We start from the raw sequence: 16,763 nt of genomic DNA, 5'->3' as shown, positions 1-16,763 counted from the left end.
TATTAATGCCCCAACATAGGAACACCACAATACAAAAGGCAAATACTAAGAGCCATAAATAGGGGAAATCAACAGTAACACAATAATAGAATGGGACTTTAACACCTCACTTTCACCAATGGACAGATCATCCAAAATGAAAATCATAAGGAAACACAAGCTTTAAATGATACATTAGACAAGATGGACTTAATTAATATTTATAGGATGTTCCATCCAAAAACAACAGAATACACTTTTTCTCAAGTGCTCATGGAACATTCTCCAGAATACATCATGTCTTGGGTCACAAATCAAGCCATGGTAAATTTTTAAAAATTGAAATATTATCAAGTATCTTTTTTGATCACAACACTATAAGACTAGATATCAATTACAGAAAAAAATCTGTAAAATATAGAAACACATGGAAGCTAAACAATATGCTACTAAATAACCAAAAAAATCACTGAAGAAATCAAAAAATGCTTAGAAAAAATAACAATGAAAACATGACAACACAAAACTTATGTGATGCTGCAAAATCAGTATTAAGAGAGAAATCTATAGCAATACAACCCTCCCTCAAGAAAAAAGAAACCTCTCAAATAAACAACCTAACCTTACACATAAAGCAATCAGATAAAGAAGAACAGAAAATCCCAAATTTAGCAGAGGGAAAGAAATCATAAAAATCTGATCAGAAATAAATGAAAAAGAAAGGAAAGAAACAATAGCAAAGATCAATAAAACTAAAAGCTGGTTCTTTGAGAAGATAAACAAAATTGATAAACCATTAGCCAGACTCGTCAAGAAAAAAAGGGAGAAGACTCAGTTCCAGAATTAGAAAAGAAAAAGGAGAAGTAACAACTGACACTGCAGAAATACAAAAGATCATGAGAGATTAAAACAAGCAACTATATGCAAAAAATAAAAATGGATAACCAGAAGAAATGGACAAATTCTTAGAAAAGCACAACCAGGGAAAAATAGAAAAAAGGAAAAGACAAAGCACAGAAATTGAAACTCTGATTAAAAATCTTACAACAAATCAAAGGCCAGGACCAGATGGCTTCACAGGCGAATTTTGACAAATATTTAGAGGAGAGCTAACACCTTTCCTTCTCAAGCTCTTCCAAAATATAACAGAGGGAGGAACACTCCAAAACTCATTCTATGAAGCCAACATCACCCTGATACCAAAACCAGACAAAGATGTCAAAAAAAAAGAAAACTTACAGGTCAATATCACTAATGAACATAGATGCAAATATCCTCAACCAAATACTCACAAACAGAATCCAACAGAGCATTAAATGGATCATACATCATGTTCCAGTGAGGTTTATCCCAGGAATGCAATGATTCTTCAATATACATAAATCAATAGATGTGATACACCATATTAACAAATTGAAGGAGAAAAACCATATGATCATCTCAATAGATGCAGAGAAATCTTTCGACAAAGTTCAACACCTATTTATGATATAAACCCTCCAGATAGTAGGCATAGAGGGAACTTACCTCAACATAATAAATGCCATATATGACAAACCCACAGCCAACATTGTCCTCAATGGTGAAAAACTGAAACCATTTCCTCTAAGATGAGGAACAAGGCAAGGTTGTCCACTCTCACCACTATTATTCAACATAGTTATGGAAGTTTTAGCCACAGCAATCAAAGAAGTAAAAGAAATAAAGGAATCCAAATTGGAAAAGAAGAAGTAAAGCTGTCACTCTTTGTAGAGGACATGATACTCTACATAGAGAATCCTAATGATGCTACCAGAAAACTACTAGAGCTAATCAATGAATTTGGTAAAGTAGCAGGATACAAAATTAATGCACAGAAATCTCTTGTGTTCATCTACACTAATGATGAAAAATCTGAAAGAGAAATCAAGGAAGCACTCATATCTACCACTGTAACATAAAGAATAAAATAGCTAGGAATAAACCTACCTTAGGAGACAAAAGACCTGTAAGCAGAAAACTATAAGGCACTGATGAAAGAACTTAAAGATGATAAAAACAGATGGAGAGATATACCATGTTCTTGGATTGGAAGAATCAACTTTGTGAAAATGACTATACTACACAAAGCCATCTACAGATTCAATGCAATCCCAATCAAGATAGCAATGGCATTTTTCACAGAACTAGAACAAAAAGTTTCACAATTTTTATGGAAACACAAGAGACCCTGAATAACCAAGATAATATTGAGAAAGAAAATGTAGCTGGAGGAATCAGGCTCCCTGACTTCAACTATATTACAAAGCTTCAGGAATCAAGAGAGCATGGTATTGGTACAATAACAGAAGTATGGATCAGTGGAACAGGATAGAAAACCCAGAGGTAAACCACACACATATGGTCACCTTATTTTTTATAAAGCTGGCAAGAATACAAAATGGAGAAAAGACAGCCTCTTCAATTAGTGGTGCTGGGAAATATGGACAGCTACATGTAAAATATTGATATTAGGACACTCCATAACACCATACAAAAAATAAACTCAAAATGGATTAAAGACATAAACGTTAAGGCAGACACTATAATGCTCTTAGAGGAAAACATAGGCAGAACACTCTATGACATAAATCACAGCAAGATCCTTTTTGACTTACCTCCTAGAGAAACGGTAATAAAAACAAAAATAAAAAAATGGGACCTAATGAAATTTAAAAGTTTTTTCACAACAAAGGAAAGCATAAACAAGACCAGAAGACATCCTTTAGAATTGGAGAAAGTATTTGCAAATGCAGGAACTGACAAAGGATTACTCTCCAAAATATGTAAGCAGCTCATGCAGCTTAATATCAAAAGAACATACAACCCAATCCAAAAATGGGCAGAAGATCTAAACAGACTTTTCTTCAAAGAAGATATACATATGGCCAACAACACATGAAAAGAAGCTCTAGATCACTACATTTTTACCTGATGCCCAGGCTGTTGGGATGACCTCTGGAATCACGATTGTGCTGAGTTGGAGCCAGATAGTCATTGGGGCATTGAGTGTCTCCTGCCTCTTCCTTGTGCCAGCAGTCCTGCTCATAGATTGTGGCTGGGAGGAGGTTGATTCCTAGTATATGGCCAATTTAGGATCTCTGGGGGTGGAGATAGAATTTTTTCTCACTGGGATTCTGGACCCTCAGGACTGCTGGCAGACTGGAAGACTGTGGCTTTGAGGAAACTGAAGTCATGTATAGGGCTCTTTCAAGATCTCCAAGGATGTAGACAGGAGTTTCTCCTTCCTGGTCCCTATGCCAGCATGCCTGCTCACACACTGTGGCTGGGAGGGAGCTGATGCTTAACATAGGGTCCTCTCAGGATTTGGGGGGACACAGATGGGAGTATCCCCTGCTTGGTCCCTGTACCAGTATCTGCAGTCTAACCAAGTTTGGTGGACTTATCTCTAGGGGCTCCCAGAATGTACCAGGTGGGATAGAGGCTGCTTATGGTCCAGTTCAGGGTCCACAGCCAGCACCAAATTCTGTATGTGTGTTACCCAACACACAGGTGGGCATGGCTATGCCAAGGTCCCTTAGCATATGGTGCTAGTCGCAGAGTCAAAGCTAAATGGAGTTAAACCCATGTTCTCAGAGGCATACTGTTGTGGCTGGGCTTATAGACAAGACCGTAGTCAGAGGACCAGTCACCTGGGTGAGAATCTGCCTTCTCAAGATGGCTTTCACCAGTCTTGGAATACACCAGCCTTCATGATTTCCTATCCGAATCCGAAAGCTACCACAAAGACACTTTTGTCCATGAATAGAAGGCAAACGATTGTTTTTGAGGAGGAATATGGGCAAGGAAAGTCTTATTTGTCCATCTTGCTGACATTACTCCTCTATTTTAATTTTTAAAAGTCTTAATATTGTACAGATACCACAACTTTTACTTACATGTTTTTTTCTCCACCTTCCATTCACTATGGTTTATTCAGTATATACATTTTTTTTGATTCATAATGTATATTAATTTGAAACAAATGCATTTATCTGTAAGACAATTTATATTCCTACATGCTATTAAATTATGCAAACCTAACACAATAATATTTGTGTTAACATAGAGTTTAATATGCCAAAAATTAAATGTGACAATAAATGATTAATTTATTCCACTGCAGAGATTTATCTATTTTTCTTGGAAAGGATTGGTATTCTAGTTATTTTGTAATTTGTGGCTTGCTACGGTTTTCCTAATCTCATTAATTGCATTTCCAAGTATAAAGTTCCATGTCCTCATTTATAGTAAATGTCAAAGTGCACTGCACATAAAACTTTAAAAAAAATTTGGACATTTTTTTCCTTAAAGATTTTCCCTGGTCGTTTTTCATTCAATCGTAATTTTTCCATACTTATACACATCTTGTCATATACAAATGAGGGGTGACCACTGACACACAGAATCACAAAATCAAGGTTTTTTCATTACAGCAGACACTAAATCATCCAAAGGAAATGTTATGTACTCTTTCTTCTCCCTTGTTCATGTGGTAGGCAGTGCTCAATATGGTTTTCATAAAAAATAATAGTTTATATATTATCTATATGATAAATGGCTTTTCTTCTTTTAATTCCAACAACAGATATAAAACAAAAAACCTATCCTATCAAAGACAAAATGCTCACATAAACCAAAGAGTTTAGGATGACTGAACTGAAATTAGAAATCCACTGCATCACTCTTCAAAACACTTAAGTACAGTGCTTGATAATGCTGTTATTTTGTTCCTACTGTTGACACAGTTTTAGAAACAGTTACTTCCAGTTTACATTGACATATTATCATCAATTTTGTTTCACCATCAGTGGATCTAATTAATTTACCCTTAAATTTGATTTTACCAGACATCATTCACAAGCAATACATGTTTACTAAAGATCCTTTTTGCAAACAAAAGAAATAGAAAATAAGTTAAGATGGTCCTAAATAATATTGATGTTAACAAATTGGGCATCAAATAACATTACTTAAGTTAGACTATTCTAAGAGTGGTGGCTGGCTATCCCAGAATAGGGTGGTTGCTGTAAGGACTCCAATGAGCACCAAGAACATTTTTATATTTTACTATGTAGAAAGGTGGTAAAATTCATCTCCTTTCTCCTTCTCACTTTAATGTTCATTACACAAGTGTAGTAAATGTTATATATTTTTTAGATTTTTCAAAAGTTGCACCTCCTTAGAAATAATGGTAATGTCATACTTGATTTTGCATTTTCATACATATTAACCCAGTGCCCTTGATCAAGTAGGCTCTTAATAGCCAGTTTAAAAATGAGCAGTGCAACGAATGATAAAAAAATGAAATGACATTTTTTCTCCATAGTTTGTTTAAATGAATATACTTTAAATATGCTTTTTTATTTTTATATTTCATGTTATTGAATAAATGAGAAAGCACACAAAGAAACAAAATAGAACATGAAATAAGTAGGGGAGCAGGGATATAATTAAGTATCATCTTTCAATCACTTTTGATTGCAAAAGCAGTATTCAGGCACTATTTATTTATGGTAAAATATATTCATCTTATAAAGGGTACATTGCAAACTACTTTTGACCTAGAAAAAAAAGGCCAAATAATCCAGAGAAATGGAAATGTGGCAAATAATGACAAATAGAAGATTTTTACTTATTTAATTATAAAACCATTTTCTAAAAACTGAGTATAAGGCAAAAAATGAAAACAACAATATTATATTTACTGACTTTTCACTGAACCATATTTGCAGGTCATCCCTGCACAGATTAATGTAAATTAAATCCCTAGGGTTACTTTACAAATAAGTGATTTGTTGGATGACAGTGAGCATCCGGCAGAAGGATATTCTATTCCAGTCACTAGGCTGAATTATACTAAAGAGAAATATTCAATCCCCAAATAAAGGCATTATCTAGTATACTCTTCTAGTATTCCTGTGAAAATTGGTGGAAGAATTGCACCTCTAAAACAATGTTAAGAAAATCACTCAGGTGTAATTTTATTTTCAGCAGATATACTCTCAGCAATCAGAAGAAAATATATGATTACATTTAAAGAGATGTCTGTGAATAGATATATAGAAACACTTTTAATATTAAAACAAACCAATATATGAACATTATACAACCAAATTTTATTTGAACATAATCAAGGTTTATAAAGTTATTCACTTGTTTTAAAGCTAATCAGATCCCAATTTATACTCATACTGTCAGAGAACATGGATCTCTCATTACTTCTATCACATCGTCATTAGTACAATTAATAAAAGCTAAAAATGAGAGAAGTTGGCTCTAGTATTATGAATGTTTTAAAGGCATTACTTTTTATTATCAGTAAACTAGATCTTTTTTCCACTTTTTATATCAGTTGATAGAAATCAAGAATTATCTACATGGAGCATATAGTTCTTAGAACTAAAATTAAACAAACAATAAGTATATAAAGCACTGGGTATTTGAATTACCCAATGAAATACCTTCTGAGCAAAGGGACTGGCTTCACTAATTGTGTAGTAAGTCATCTCTTATAAAATTGTCAAATAAAAAATCTATACGAAAACTACAAAGGCGTGCCGAAGTTGTGAGCATTTAAAATGTCCCTGTCTAGAATCCCAGGCAAATTCATATTTCAAAACACGAACATATAAAACAGTGTGATCAATATTGTATTGAAGCCTCTAAATACAATTCCTAAAACCCATAATCAAGTGCTAATAGCTACACTGTGATCAATGTACCCTGGAAGAGTATTTCACAAAACAAAGCCTGGAGGTTTATCAACGTCTGTAAAAAGAGGTTGTACAGGGAGATGCAGGAGAGCTTTATCCTGTCATTCAAAGACAAGAGGTCACAGATTCAAACCTTAGAATTACAATGACTGACGTGTGTGTGTATGCATGTGTGATTTTTTCATAAAGGGTGTTGACCTTCTCTATCTCCTGGGATTTCCCATCTCACTTATTACGTCATCTTTCATTTTGTTTTGATTGTGTGGTGTGATAGCACTATTTTAATATCTTCATAGCAGGTGGACTTGGAGAGATAGTGGTACCCAATGTATACTGAACTGTGAACATGCAATACTGCTCTGGTGAGAATCATGAAATCATGGGGATTACTGATTTAAGAGAAAGATACGTGGATAACTTCTTAATTTAAGGAAACAGATAAAATAAAAACAGCATATATGTTACTGAATTTTAGATTAAACTCTGGTAATAATTTTGTTCAGGTACCAGCTTTGTTTGCTTTCCATCTTCTTACTCAGTTTCCAAATATCAGACTTTTTTATAGTGAGCACTTCAACTACCACAGTTGTAGTTTATACTGCAGACTTCTGTTTGGATTGAAAGCAAAATACTCATTCACTGCAGTCATTTAGAACAGCAACCATGTATCCTTTCCAAAAGTTATCATTCTTTAAAGCCACATCCACATGGCATTTAGCAGCCCTGCTTCCTGTATGCCAAGCACTGTTGTAGTTTATCATTGAATTCCCCCATAACTTGATGAATCAAAAGCAATTTTATGCTAGGAAATGTGCTACCGTCAAATAAATTATCTTTATTTTATTCCCATATCTTCCCATATTACAGGTAAGAGAACAGAAACACAGGTATTTTCTTAAATCCACACTAGTAATTGACAGAGCCATAGTTAAAGCCCAGGTTGCCCAACTCCAGAATGTCATCATGTCCGTCAATACACAGCACCATCAGCCATTCATAAAAGACAATTAGCCATTGGGGGCAGAGAAGGGTGGGTGTGGAGTAGAGTTAAAGCTTTTTGCTTCCTCATGAATTACACGTTGGTGGACATACTTCTTCCTCTTTAACTGGTTGATAGGTAAACTTAGCTTAGTGCTGTGGAAGCACTAAGCTTTCTACCAAAGTAGAAAATTCTAGAGTAGGAGACTGATCAGTGCTGTCAGAAGTAACAACAACACCCAGAAAATGGAAAAAGATTTAGCAAAAAGTAAAGTTTTGGAAATTTTAACATAAGAGGCAGAAATCAGATCTCTGTCAGTGGTGGGTAAATGAGATGGTGAGAAAGAGAAAATATGGGATTTAGACTATTTAGGGAGATTTGGATGAAAATGGGGACAGTCTGACTAGCAGCTGGAGCAGAACATGACTCATAGCAGTGAAATCGTAAGCTTGCTTTTTGAGTTTGAAAAGGACACAGGAAGAAAGTTTCCTAATGAAGCATTGGGTAACTTGATGACTCAGAATGAAGTAAGGCTACAACATGGTGTTTATAGACCTTTAAATAGGGGTTGGAAAATTATAATTCTTGTATAAATTAATATTTTCCTATTCCTATGTGATATCTGATCAAACCATCTATTTCTTTAAAAGCTTAGACTCAGGTGAGATCACAGACACTTTGAATGGTGTTATCGTTATCAAAATGCTTTGTTATATGAAGACCAAACAACTTTATTATTATTATTATCATTACTTTTAAAATAGCACATATTATGAGAAAAAAAAAATAGTTCATGTGCCCTACGATGTACGTGTAAGTGAACAATTTGGTTATATTGAATGAAACTTGAATGGCCCTTCTTGTTTGTTGAATGAAATCTGTATATTCAAAATAAAATTTCCTGAGAAGACAATTTTCCTTCAAGAAACTAAATTGTAAATAAAACTCAAACAACACTAGGGTTATATACAATGAAAGGGAGAATAATTATATTGGTAAATGAAAACTATAGGTTCTTGAACAACTTTTTAAAGCAGGACAGGTGACAGCAATACACATTCTGTTATGCTTATATCTATGTAAAGTGTGAAATTCCTCACTTCTTTTTCTTTCCACTAGTATTTTGGGTAAAGAGCATTGGTGGGGCCTAACTTGATGATTTTTAGTTCATTGATAATCAGACCTTGAGCAGCTCTATGTAGACCTGGGGAGAGTCACCATGGACTTGGAGAAGGCTGTAGTGACTGATGGGACATTGTGTCTCCCCTTAATTTGGGGCGTAAGGGCAAATATGAATTAAAAATAAAATGTTTCATTCTCATTCTTTAAAAAAAGGGGAATCATGGTTTTTAGAATATTCACCTTACAAAATTTATAATTATAAATTCATTATCTGTCTCTGAAATGACTATAAATCTTGTTACACTCTTGTAAGCCTCTTTCCAGCTTTCAGGCCCAGGAGTATTTTTCTCAAGGACCTGGGAAGCATCTCCTTGAAATATAAACATCAAGCAAGATAGTGTCCCTCCCAGTGGCTGTGGTAGGGTAGGAGACTAACTTAGGTAGGTACCTTGTTCCAAATTGCAAAACTACCTAGTGACACAAAGAAGTGAGTTTATTTTCTTATAAAGTCAATATGCCAACATAGATGACCACACAAATTTTCAAGTGATTTTAGGATGGCTTATGAATGACAAGTGATGCTGTTGAGTCATCTTACTTGAAGACTAGTTATTGTTTATCTTGAGAATATGTAAGTAACAGGCTCTATCTTCTTGGCTGTATAAAATGTTGAGATTTCTTCCTGTTTTTGCAATCTCATCAATTTTCTCGTGATGTGAACGATTTATGGTTCAATGATTATTGAATAATAATATTTTTTGTTCTCTTCTACATTTGTGGGGAGGTTTTCTGGGTTGGGAGGGGACTTGGTTTTTAATTATATTTTTCCCAACAGAGGATAAGGTGAGATAATATTCTTTTGGGTAAAAGATAATTACTTCATGTTAGGTGAAAGCATGAACTTTTGCTTTATGAAATATTGGTAGAAAGTTTAAAATATATGCTGTTTAACAAAATGAGTAGAACCTGACTGTCAAGTCATCTGCCTTTCTATTCTTAAATAGCTTCCCCCCCACCACACATTTGCCAACCACATTTTGTGGGTTCCCTTTCCAACTAGTTTCATTTAAGTCTGGATGATGGAAAGTATTGCCAGGAGATTGGGGAACAGGAGAAAGGAGGAACCTATGGTATTTCTCCCCTGTTTCTGCTCTTGGCAGCTTCTCCTGATAGTGACTGACTTTTCTTCATTAACTCAGCTCCCACTGAGCAGCCCCAATTCTTGGGCCTTGGTACAAAACTCCTTCCTTGGTTCCTTCAGTTTTTTTTGTTTTGTTTTGTTTTGTTTTGTTTTGTTTTGTTTTGTTTTTAATAGATCATTATTGGAGTATAATTGTTTCACAGTGCTGTGTTAGTTTGTACACCAAAGTGAATCAGCCTTATGCATACATATGTCTCCATATCCCCTCCCTCTTGAGCCTCCCTCCCATCCTCTCTATCCCACCCTCTAGTTCATTGCAAAGCACAGAGCTGATCTCCCTGTGCTATGCTGTGGCTTTGCACTAGCTAACTATTTTACATTTGGTAATATATATATATATATGTCGATGTTACTCTTACTTCACCCCAGTTTCCCCGTCCCACCCTGTGCCCTCAAGTCCATTCTCTATGTCTACATCTTTATTCCTATCCTGCAACTAGGTTCATCAGTACTTTTTTTTTTTTAAGATTCTATATATATGCTTTCACATACATTATTTGTTTTTCTCCTTCTGACATACTTCACTCTGTATGACAGACTCTAGGTTCCATCCACCTCACTACAAATAACTCAATTTTGTTTCTTTTTATGGCTGAGTAATATTCCATTGTATATATGTTCCACATCTTCTTTATCCATTCATCTGTCAATGGACATTTAGGTTGCTTCCATGTCCTGGCTATTGTAAATAGTGCTGCAATGAACATTGTGGTACATATCTCCTTTTGAACTATAGTTTTATCAGAGTATATGCCCAGTAGTGGTATTACTGGGTCATATGGTAATTCTATTTTTTGTTTTTCAAGGAACCTCCATACTGTTTTTCTATAGTGGTTGTGTCAATTTACATTCCCACCCACAGTGCAAGAGGGTTCCCTTTTCACCACACCCTTTCCAGCATTTATTATTTCTAGATTTCAATAATGGCCATTCTGACCAGTGTGAGGTGATACCTCATTGTAGTTTTGATTTGAATTTCTCTAATAATTAGTGATGTTGAGCAACTTTTCATGTGCCTCTTAGCCATCTGTATGTCTTCCTTGGTGAAATGTCTATTTAGGAATTCCACCCATTTTTTTTAGGCCAGCACCCTGCCCTCCAAAGCCCCCTCCATGCCGCATTGGTCCTTGGGGGCATAGGAAGGAGGCTGTGGAGATCAGAAGAGGCAAGCGGGAAGAGCCATCCAGGAGGAGTGGGAGAGGAACAGAGGGTGTTTCCCTCACCCACTAGGGCCCGGGGAGCCTGCTGAGCTCCCAGGGCTGGTCCCCTGCCCTCCAAGAGCCCCCATCCCCCTGGACACATTTGTCCTGTTGGCATAGGAAGGAAGCCGAGAGGAGAACAGGAGAGGCAGGTGGGAGGGGACCTCCAGATAAGAGGAGCGAGAGAGGAGTGGAGGGCATTTGCCCAGCTCATTCGAACCCAGGAAGCCTGCTGGGCTCCCAGGTGAGGCGCCCACCTGCAGAGACCAGGGGTCTGATGCACACCTGTGCTCCTTTTGTTCCCTTGAGCCTAAGCCCCACCCCCCACAGCCCCCAGGGCCATTTCTAGCCCTGTGGGTCCTAAGCAGAGGCCCCGTCCACCACTCAAACCTTTCTCTTGCTTAGGTTCCTTCAGCTTTGAGGTGCACAGTATCTTCTAGGAATTGCTAACTCTGGGATTCCTCAAAATTCACTATTTGTCTTGGTGCTTATGACATTTTAAAAACTGATTTTCTGAACTAAAATTCTACTGCCTTACCTGGTTTGGGCTCCTGTTAGTTTTGCACATTTAAAATTCTTATGAGGAATTTGAGTGTGTTAGTCTTTATGGTTTTTCACTTTAGAATAGATATAAAACTCTCTCTCTCATGTTAAGACTAAGTTGTCCACTATCAGTCATATATTTTAAAACAAATCAGTATCAGATGAAATTACCACTGTGGAGATATATAGATATCACTTGATAAAAAGAAATCATAATACAATGGAAAAGGCAAGCTTCTTGCCTTTTAAGAAACAAAATACCTGAATATTTTTAGCCATATTAAAACTATAAGACACATTTTAGTATTATTATAGTATTCTCTTATGAAGGTAGGTTATGATCAATCTCTTGTTTGGGGCCACTATTTTTTTCAATCATTTATATAGTGCACAAATATCCTTCTGAGTAAAATATTGGTCATTTAAATTATTTTTTGGAACAACTCTTTAGATGTTGTGTTGTGCAAAGTTTTCAAAATGAAATTATTTTGATCTGCAATGCCCAAAGGGCTTCATTAGGAGAGACTTTAATTATTGATAATTACTGCAAGTATACTATGGATTTAAATTTGTATATGGTTTAACACAAAAGGCTTCATTTATTTATATGTAACAGTTCATAAATGATAAGCAGGTGATAGTACTATTCTTTAAATTTCTAAATGCTACTTACTATGAAAATATAGAAATTTTTATTACAATAATAAAATAATTTTATATTTTTTGAATGCTTGATTTGCATTTCTCTTATTGCTTTGTTCATGTTATACTGACACATTTTCTATATTTACAACTGTTTTCATGGTCCGCTACCCAGTATGTTTTGCAGTAGTAAATCAGAATCACGTTTCAAGTAATAGCTCAAAAGCAGCTAAAATACAAAGCTAGCACAGAGTGTGCCAAAAATTTAAAAATCATATATTTTAAAACCAGATGGAATCAGTTTTTAATATAAACTGTAGCATTTCCTAGTTATTTGGGTGTTAGCATGTAAGTTAACTACTTTTTCATTTGACTTTATCTTTTCAAGGAATTGTTAAAATATTATACAATAAAATATTTTAATAAATCACATTAAATAATATTTTATGCTCAGTTACCATGTCACATATTTATTCTCAAACTTCCATGTACAGAAATTACACGTAAAAATATTAATTGGTAATACAGTTTAACAAATATGCATGGTGTTTATTGCCATGTCCACAGAAAGTGAAGAATTAAATCCTAAGTCAGAAAATAAGTTCCCTATTATTGCCCATTTCAGAGAGGCAAAAATGAGTCATCTGATGTCACTTAGATTTTCAGCACCATGAGTCAACAGGGGTAATATACCATTTCTTATCGAGGATATCAAACATTGATATTTATGCCTTAAATTCTTTAAAATTTATCCTTGTGGATTACAAGAGTATAAACCAAGGGAAAAATTGACTTATTATTATACAGATACATGGTCCTGTATAGCAAACTGTTATAATGCCTGTAGGCAGAGAGGATAGGAAAAAAAAAAAAAAAATGACCTCACAAAATTCTCCTGGTGGTAAATTTTTAGCAAATAGCAGGGAAGACAACTTAAATTAATGTAATGAACAAACAGGTGAGTAGCACATTCTTAAAAAATCCTTTACTCTAGCTTCAAAAGAGAAGACAATTAAGTAAAAACCTGCAGAGCATGATTGCAATTACACAAACCCCCTGCCTTGCAAACAGTCTGAACTTAATCAGGCATGATTTCTTGCATAATAGCAGAAACAAGGAACATGTTAAGTAAGGACATGCAAATCCCAGGGAACAGACTGAAAAGCTGGAAGACATATCCCATATATGGTATGTTACTGTACACATTAATTGTTCATACAATTCTCATGGGGGAAACCAGAAATGGGAGATAACGAATATATGTATACATACAATGATACATTTCTTTTTGAGAACAGCACATGAAACAAAATCCTCTATGATATTTTCTACTAGAGATTAAAGATAATGAGCTCTGTTCACAAGGGCTGATATTCTCTCTTCATTATTTAAGAAATGTGAATAACAAGATTTATACAATTATTTAAAAGAGTGCTTATAAACAAAAGTGACACTATGTTTTCTGGTCACCTTTTCTAAACAAATGCTGAACAGCAGGCCAAGAAATTTCCAATTAAGGAAAAGAACCCTCTTATTAATAAAGGACTGTTATCAACACAGATGCAAGTGCATTAGGGACACAAAAGGCCTCCAAATTCAGTGCATCTCTCCCTTGACCACATCTGGAAGTCCCTCTGACAAAAAGGTGTGGTTCATTCCATGTCATTTTAAATCTATAGAGCAACTTATCTTCATAACATATTTTAAATTAACCCTAATTTTTTACTTAACTGTTTTATGTGAAGAATTCTAAATGTGTAACCTAAGAAATATAAAAGCCCAGAAAAAGATCTATAGAAGTATAATGTTTAGTATATAATTATCTTATTTTTATAATGTTTATTTTTAACTCAGTTCTAAAATGTTACATCATAAAGGAGTAGCTTCAAGATGGTGGAAGAGTAAGATGAGGAGAGCATCTTCCTCCCCACAAGTACATCAGAAATACATCTACATGTGGAACAACTCCTACAGAACACCTACTGAACGCTGGCAGAAGACCTCAGACCTCCCAAAAGGCAAGAAACTCCCCACGTACCTGGGTAGGGCAAAAGAAAAAACAGAGATAAAAGTATAGGGACGGGACCTGCATCAGTGGGAGGAAGCTGTGAAGGAGGAAAGGTTTCCACACACTAGGAAACCCCTCTGAGTGCAGAGACTGTGGGCAGCAGAAAGGGGAAGCTTCAGGGCCACAGAGGAAAGCGTAGCAACAAGGGTGTGGAGGGTGAAATGGAGAGATTCCTTCCTGGATGTTTGGTGCCAACCAGCACTCACCAGCCTGAGAGGCTTGTCTGCTCACCTGCCGGGGCGGGTGGGGGCTGGAAGATGAGGCTCCAGCTTCGGAGATCAGATTCCAGGGAGAGGACTGGGGTTGGCTGCGTGAACATAGCATGAAGGGGGCTGGTGCACCACGGCTATGTGGGAGGGAGGTTGGGAAAAGGTCTGGAGCTGCTGAAGAAGACACAGACGTTTTCGTGCCTCTTTGTTTCATGGTGCACGAGGAGAGGGCATTAAGAGTGTTGCTTAAACAAGCTCCACAGCTGGGTGCAAGCTGTGGCTCTAAGCACAGACACCAGAGACGGGTAAGAAACGCTAAGACTGAGGCTGCAGCCACCAAGAAGCCTGTGTGTAAGCACAGGTCACTATCCACACCTCCATTCCCAGGAGGCTGTGCAGCCCAACATTGCCAGTGTCCTGTGATCCAGGAACAACTTCCCAGGGAGAACACATGGCATGCGTCAGGCTGTTGCAATGTCACAGCCTCCTCTGCTGTCACAGGCTCTCCCTGCATTACATACCCCTCCCTCCCCCCGACCTAAATGAACCAGGACCCCAGAATCAGCTACTCCTTTAACCCCGTTCTATCTGACCGTGAACAGATGCCCTCAGGCAACCTAACGCAGAGCAGGGCCAAATCCAAAGCTGAACCCAGGAGCTGTGCGAACAAAGGAGAGAAAGGGAAATATCTCCCAACACCCTCAGGAGCAGTGGAATAAGTCTCCCCAATCAACATGATGTACACTGCATCTGTGGAATAACTGAATAAACAACAAATCATCCAAAATTGATGAGGTGGACTTAAGGAGCAACAATATACATTTTTCCCCTTATTTTCTTTTCCTGAATGTGTATGTATATGCTTCTGTGTATGATTTTTTCTGTAAAGCTTTGCTTTTACCATTTGTCCTAAGGTTCTGTCTGTCCAATTTTTTTCTTATTTAGTATAGTTTTCAGCCACTGTTATCATTGGTGGATTCATTTTTTGGTTTGGTTGCTCTCTCTTTCTTTTTTTTTATTAATTACTTAAAAATTTTTAATAATTATTTTTTATTTTAATAACTTTATTTTATATCATTTCATTTCTTTTTTTCTCTTTTTTTTCTTTTTTCCTCCCTTTTATTCTCAACCATGTGGATGACAAGGTCTTGCTGCTCCAGCCAGGTGTCAGGCCTGTGCCTCTGAAGTGGGAGAGAGAAGTTCAGAACATTGGTCCACAAACAACCTCCCAGTTCCACATAATATCAAACAGCAAAAAACTCCCAGAGATATCCATCTCAATGCTAAGACCCAGCTCCACTCAAGGATAAGCAAGCTACAGTGCTGGACACCCTATGCCAAACAAATAATAAGACAGGAACACAACACTGCCCATTAGCAGAGAGGCTGCCTAAAAATATACTAAGTTCAAAGATACCCCAAAAAACACCACCAGTTGTGGACCTGCCCACCAAAAAGACAAAATGCAGCCTCATCTACCAGAAAACAGGCACTAGTCCCCTCCACCAGGAAGCCTACACAACCCACTGAACCAACCTTAGTCACTGGAGACAGACACCAAAAACAACGGGAACTACGAACCTGCAGCCTGCAGGTAGTAAACACTATGAGAGTAGATATTAATTAGAGGAAAATATCTGTAAAAAATACAAACAAAAGGAGGCTGTAGGCTAAACAATACACTAGCTAATTAATAACCAAGAGGTCACTGAAGAAATCAAAGAGGTAATAAAAAATACCTAGAAACAACTGCAATGAAAGCACCATTAACCAAAACCTTTGGGATGCAGCAAAAGCAGTTCTAAGAGGGAACATTATAGCAACACAATCCTACCTTAAGAAACAAGAAACATCTCAAATAAACAAGCTAAACTTACCCCTAAAGCAATTAGAGAAAGAAGAGCAAGAAAACTCCAAGGTGAGAAGAAGGAAAGAAATCATAAATACCAGATCAGAAATAAATGAAAAATAAATGAAGGAAATGATAGCAAAGATGAATAAAACTAAAATCTAGTTTGTTGAGAAGATAAACAAAATTGGTAAACCATTAGCCAGACTCATCAAGAAAAAGGGAGAAAACTCAAATC

The sequence above is a fragment of the Kogia breviceps genome, chromosome 16 (genome assembly GCF_026419965.1).
Source record: "Kogia breviceps isolate mKogBre1 chromosome 16, mKogBre1 haplotype 1, whole genome shotgun sequence".
Classification (NCBI taxonomy): domain Eukaryota; kingdom Metazoa; phylum Chordata; class Mammalia; order Artiodactyla; family Physeteridae; genus Kogia; species Kogia breviceps.
The sequence above is the reverse complement of the archived record's forward strand: the minus strand, read 5'-3'. Positions refer to the sequence as shown.